Raw genomic sequence first — 7,010 nt, 5'->3', positions numbered from 1 at the left:
TTGCATCTTCCATTTGCAGATGAAACCTAAAATATTTACCTACCATGTCAGTTTTGTCTCTGGTTATACTTCAACTTTTGAAGACCAGGTCCTTGTCTGCTTTTTGGGAGTGACATCTTCGTGTGCGATAGAGCTTGAAATTTAAAATTATCTACAGCTATCTGGTATTATGCATCCAAAAATCCCAAATGTTTCCAGTCTAAGCTACTCTTAAGTCACATTACTTGTGTGAAATAAGACACCCGTGCCTCTAAGAGAAATAGAGTGTAATATATGTTCTTTCTAGAACTGTTTGCATCTGCTGAACTGGCATTTGCTACTGTGGACTTCTAGAAGATTAAAACCACATTGGATGTCCAAAGAAAATATTTTTTGTAGCAATAGAACATAAACCTGATCTTCCAGCCTCGTAACTTTTTTGATTGGGACTGTCAAAGAGCAGAATAGAAAAAGATTTCTCATTTTTGCCATCTGGTTTCCTTTGAGGATCCCAGCCCTGAGATAGACATTCTGGAAGTGCATGCTTCATTTTAAACCACTAATAAAAGACTTACAGAACATGAAAAAGAGAGACTTTAAGTTATTTCAACTTCATACAAGATTGAACCAGCACTTCTGTCATTTTTAAATTTAAAAGTAATAAAAGATATTTTGAACGTTGCAGATCAAAATACCTTTGATTTTTGTCTCCTCAAGAATTTCTAAGTGTTTTTGATTCCTCAAGTGACAAGGTTATTTTCCCCTCAGACAATGGGCTTTTTATTAATTTTCAGTACCTTAAGATATACCGAAGTAACAGAAGAAAAGTAAAACTAGAATGCAAGAAAATGCTTCCAGTTGTTTGCCTACATCCAGTGCCTGTTTATGTTTTCTGGTACTGTGTTAGGAAAATCCATTTCTTTGACCTTTTAGCTAGTTATTTCATAATTGAGGGTTTGTAAATGTCACAAAAAAGTACCTCCCACACTGGTTTAATTGGGGCATTTGGTATGCTGCCCATAACAGCTTTCAAACATAATGTGCAGTTGCAACAAGGGTGGCTCCCTGTGCTTAATAGACATAATAAGGCTTAATGTTCTTGTTAGGCGTAGCCCTAATTTTTGCCCTGCGAAAATTTGAAGCTGAAGTTATTTAAATGACCATAGTAAACTCAGGGCTCTTCTGCCACCATCAGCCATACAGAAGCTAATAAAACTCACAGGAGCTGCTACAAGCATTTTTTATTGTTTTTCAAAGTTGAGGATTTTTTCTCATCATAAGGGAAAAATAAAAATGGGAGAAGAATTGTGTAACAGTGTGCAATAGGCCTCGTGGACTGTGGGGTATAGAAAGTGTGCTTTGTCTCTGTATGTTTATAGATAGCAGCAGAGCAGCCCCGGGTTGATTTTAGTGGGACCAGGCTGGCTGGGTCCCGCTGGCAGTGCTGGGACTGGCTGCATCTGTCTTTGGACTCACACTGGCAGAAGTGGCAGCTCACTCCAGAATGATCTACCTTTCTCATCCCTGCTGTTCTCTAGATATTTGAATATTAATAACTGCCTATTCACTTACAATCTTTAATCTGACTTTGGGTCTAAGTAGAAAATGCCTAATCAATGGTCCCACAGTATCAATTAAGTACTTAATGACTTTCATAATTAATCACCTTATGTAAGTATAATTCCTGAAAGCTTTGGCCTTTGAAATTCCTAAATTGTGGAAGAAAGACCAAAGAAAAGTCACAGTTTTACTGAATGAAAATAATACCTGTTTTAATTGTTTTCCTAACGTGACAAATGCTAGAGATTCTCAAGATTGTTCCATCCTTCAAGTTTTGGAAAATGTGAGGCAGGAAAAGCATAAAGATTCAGCTGCTTCCTAGGAATACAAATGAGAAACTTTTAAGTTTTCATCTGTTAGGCTGAAGCTCACAGAAATCTTGTTTCTTAATTTGAGGTAAGGAATTTAAATTTTTGTCAGATAGAGGTGATTATAGCTGTAAGGTCAGAAGACTGGTCAGTTTGTAGGTGTCTGTCGAAGATCTACTTTTCTTAGCCATTTGTTTAGAAGTTTAGGAAGTTAAGAAAACAATATAGACTTCAGATTTTAACAGATATTGAATAGTTGGATAAAGAAAGATCCATGAATATATTGCATTAAAAGCAGAGGATGAGAGAACTCTTTAATGGGCAAGTTTTTGGAGAGTCAGTTCCTAGCTGTATGAAGCTATTTCTGGTTCAAAAAAGAGATCTCTGCTACACTGAGAAACTGAGCGAATTGAAAACCACCAACACTGGGATCTGTCCGAGTTCCCAGCCACTGTTCATTGCTGGCGTACATCTTTGGAAACAGGGTGCTGGTTTCTGGTGGTCAACAGGATTATTGCACTTAGCTTGCCTTTTCCATTGTTCTGTTGTTCCTTAATGACTCTGACAGCGTAGTCCACAGCTAGAGATAATTCGTATATATACGTATGTGTGTGTCTATATAGCACATTTGTATAAAATGCCTTTGTATGGGAAGAATCTATCCATGTATCTCTTGAGTCCGTAAGTCTGACCAATATACTAAAATTTACGTTTTAGTTATATTACACACTTGCTACTTAAAAGCATCTTTGTAATATTTTCCATTATTCTTATGCTTTTTCCAATCACCGTCCTTCAGAAAGACTGTTGAAGAGCCCTGTTTTGTATGTACAGAAGAGTACATTTTGATGGCAACAGCAACACAAAGTGTTGAAATTGATTAGTGGAAACAGTGTAAGTACAAAGAGCTGCATATAAGCACCTTTTTTGTAGCTGATTTTTCAGGATACTCTGGCTGAAGAGTATCTTACGAAACCACAGCTTCCCTTTCCCCCTTGCTAAAAAGAAGCTGGTGAAAACAGAGTGTGTGTGTGTGGTGATTTTTAATGTTAAGGACCATGATATTTTTCTCTGCTGCATCAACTGTGCTGAACGTTACACCAGCTGGGCCAAGCAGTGTTACCTAGAAGTTTTGGGAGAAAATGGGTGGTTCAAACTTTTGTTGGCTGTGAACGGACTTCTGCATGGAGGTATTGGTGGGTCAGGATCCTGAGCCTCCTGGGCCCTCATCCAGGCAAAACCTGTATCAATTCCAAAAGGGTGTGCAGAAGAAAGACTCAAGGTTTTCCCCCAGAATTAGAGGGGAACAGCAGGGGAGAGCAGACAGCTGGCTGATGATTATTATATATTGTCAATTCTCATGTTTACTATGACAACATAGAGAAGGACCTTGCAATGACATGGTCCTTTGCCATTACCTCTGCGTCTGCATTCTCTCTCTTCTTTCACACAGTGTGTGGCAAATGGAAACTGCAGATGTTCATGTAGGGTCGAGAGAGTACCAAAATGGCTATGCAGATAGCTTTCAAATAGCCATGGGACTGGACTCCATCTGGGAAACCAGAAAAACCTTGTGGAAACCAGGCCTCGGGTCAGAACTGTCCCTGCCCAAAGTTGTGACTTACCCCAGGAGGGACAGTGAGATGTTCCTCTTGTTCTTGATGAATGACTACTGGTTTCTGCAAACAAATGTAGGATAAGTACATTTCCCTTAATGAATGTACTGCAAAATGGAACCAGTATTTTTTTCCTAAATGCATCAACCACAGAAATTTCAGTAAATGGAATCTGCTCTTTTTACAATGCTGAATCAAAATGTCAAGCCAGCCCAACTCAATTATAGGAGGCGAAATAAAGCAACATGCTGAATACCAGCAAGTTATTTATTAAATACTTCAAATTGCCAATGCCATAACTACAGACAAGAGCATAGATTCAGCTGTGGGAAAACTGACTCAGAGCAACTTGTTTCCAAAGTTTTGAAATTCAATTTTTCACCCCATCAGAGCTTTATAGACTGGTTGCACCCTTCAGTCTGTTACTGGTTTTGCTAAAGAGATTTTTTAGGTGCAAAGAATTGAGGGGAGCGAAAGCAAGATTCAGAATTCATGCATTTGGATTTTAAAAGCGGTAAAGAACTTACTGTGTTTTCAATGCAATATTGTTTTGCATTTTGCTATTCTTAATAAAGATCAGTCACCCCAAAATCCTTTCTACAGAGAAGACAATATTGCAGCTGAATAATTTTTCTTTGCATTTTTAAGCGGAGACAAGTACCTTATTACTTATTTTAATGATGCTGAGAGAGAAGGTACAGTGACATTAATGTCATGTGAGATTGTGTGTGAGTGCTTCATATTGAATGAAAAGCCAGATGTTTCCAGTGAAATAAATAGCTTTACGACGAAGGCAACAAATTCAGAATCTCTCCACAATTAATGGGAGACATTAAGTAACTCCAAGAAACACATTTTGTATTCATGAAATACATTGTTCTTTAAAAGTAATAAGGACAGTTTGAGCCATAGTTAGGAACACAGTGACTAAAATTATTTGCTCTAGTGATTGCATGTACAGATCACCTCTGAGTAATATGATTCGTCTAAAGAGTAAGTTATTAGATCCTGTAATTTGTGAGTTTGTCCTGATTTTTATTTTCTCCATTGCCATGGGAAGGGAGGAGCTGGGAAGGCAAAGGTCATGAGATCTGGTTAAATCTTCTGAAGAGCTGGGTAAAGTAGTACATGTGTCATACGGATGCTTACCTCTGCAGCTGAGGATGAACGTACTGAGCCTGAGGACAAGCTGGTGGTAGAACCGGTACAACAATACTATGGTAGGACTGTGATTTTAAAGATATATATGCTATCATGGCGTATCCATATTTTGATACTAATCTCGTGCTCCATTTGGGGTGGTTGATGTGGCCTGCCTTGGTCTTGCTGTGCCTTGGCTTTTATTCTTTTGTCTTCTCTCCCCAGGGCTGTACTGGTGCCCCATATGGCACCTCCACTCCAGCAGGAAAACGGCTGGAGGCAAACAACACTTTCCTTCCCTCCCCCGATACATCCCTCTCTCTTCCCAGCAAAGCAGCAGAGCAGAATTGGCTGCCTCATCTGCAGTTGTTGCGTCCCAGGAGAGATGTGTGCTCAAAAAAGAGATCCTGTATGCTGAAAAGAAACTGCAACATGGAGAAGCTCCCAGCAAGTGCAGTGTCTCCCTGTGATAAGCTTTGGGGTTTATCAGGGATGATCCCAGTCCTCTAGTGGGATTGGTGAGGAAGAAAGAAGTGAAGGAGGAAAGAAACCTACAGTCCCCTGCATTTCTACTGACCTATTCTTCAAAAGCTGTAATAGTACTGCAGAATGTGGGAGCAGTGTGACACTGGTTTGATATCAGCATAAAGAAAAATTCAGCCCAGTCCATCTGTCCACTATTCTATATCTCAGTCTGATGACCGCACACCATGGCTGTGTTGATGACAACAGTGTAAGTGAGTCTGTGGGGGGCATAGATGGAAAGGACATGCCTGGTTTTGTGCTAGAACTGAGGGAATAGATGTAACCACTGTTGGGAGTACCCAGTCCTTATCCCACAAGAGCCAAGCTGTGAATTCAGCCCCTGGCAGGGTAAGACCCACCCAAACTCCATTCCGGCAGCTCTTGAGTTTCAGTCATGTCCTGGCAACATTCTCTCATTTTGGTTATACAGAGGAAAAATGCCAGAATTCACTCAGGGTGATTTTATAGCGAACAGAGTTTGTAAGATATGATCTCTTAATGTGTTAAGTGACTTCACTTCTCATTGACTAGATGGAGACTTGAGAGCACTCAGCCTCTTTCAGGATGGACACCACCTAAAGAGCAGTCAGCAAGAAGCAGCGTGCTACCTCCTGCATAGCATTGCCTGTAGCTAAGGTGCATTCACTGTAAATGCAGTCCTCACTCAATCGTCCACCTGTGAGGAGTTAAACTGTCACTGCAGATACAGAAGCCTATCCCTCTCAGATGTGAGTATGAATCCCGAACCTGCAGCACAGCCTCACCCCCAATGTTAAGGCAATAAGTAGAAAGGATGAGACTATGAGGAAATTAAGTTGCTATAAATCTTCAAGTGACCAGGGGTCTGAGTGGTGTGGCCTGTTTGGCCAGCTCAGATACACACGCCACCTTTGCACACCCCGGAGCTTGGAAGAAGGCAGATGTTTGGAACTGCATCCAGCCAGAAAGGGCTTATAGAGAGGGAAAATTCTGGTTGCATCTGCTGTATATGGCAGATGATCATGGACTATTTTCAGAGGTATTAACTGCATTTTTTGAAGATGGAGTGATCAGATCACTTGGGAGGGGGAGGGAGTCTATGTCACTCATGGGAAAGTAGTGTGAAAGTTTGTGTTAATCACAGCAATTTGGCCTGGGCGAGGGGAGGGAGGTGAAAGGGAGGTAGAAGAGGCTGGGGTTGGCATTCTGGCACTGCAGGGAAATCTCTAATTCTTACACCCTCTTCCCCTCTGACTCCACATTCCATGCATGAGTGGTGATTCACGACTGTCTCTTCCTATTCTTTCTTCTGTGTAGGAATTTAAAGCACCTGGTCAGTATGGAAAATGCCTCTTACATAAATGTCATCTGCTCTGTGGAGAAAAACAAAAAAGATCATAAAGTTTCAGCAAATCAATGCCAGCCTTACTAGTGAGTAACATGCAAGTGATTTCCTCCAAGTTTTGATGAGTTCTGGGGTTTGAGGCTTTGGGTCTGACTCTTCACTTTGCTGCTGATTAGCACGTTAATGAGTGGCAGTTGTAGTAAAGGTCCCTCCAATATGAAGTAAAGATCCCTCCAATACATCACAACTAGAGAGCTGCAGGAAAATAACATTCCTTGCAGGTTATCAACAGGTGATGTTTCATATTTACCAGCTTGGCACAGTAAGTGATATGAGGAGCTGAAGAGTCCCCAGTGGTAGCAGTAACATTTCAATAAAGTTATTTTCTGACTTATTCAGAAGACCACAGTATCTTAAATAATAATAAAAAAAAGAAGTGGTAAAGTGGTTGCACTGAGCAGTTGCTCTGTAGTGTTAGACAGGGGATGTGGAATGATACTTTAACTCAGTAGGTAACTGTTAATTATGAGCCAGCCAAAAATAAAACCATCACAAAAC

This window comes from Opisthocomus hoazin, chromosome 6 (genome assembly GCF_030867145.1).
Source record: "Opisthocomus hoazin isolate bOpiHoa1 chromosome 6, bOpiHoa1.hap1, whole genome shotgun sequence".
NCBI lineage: Eukaryota > Metazoa > Chordata > Aves > Opisthocomiformes > Opisthocomidae > Opisthocomus > Opisthocomus hoazin.
Note: the sequence above shows the minus strand (reverse complement) of the source record.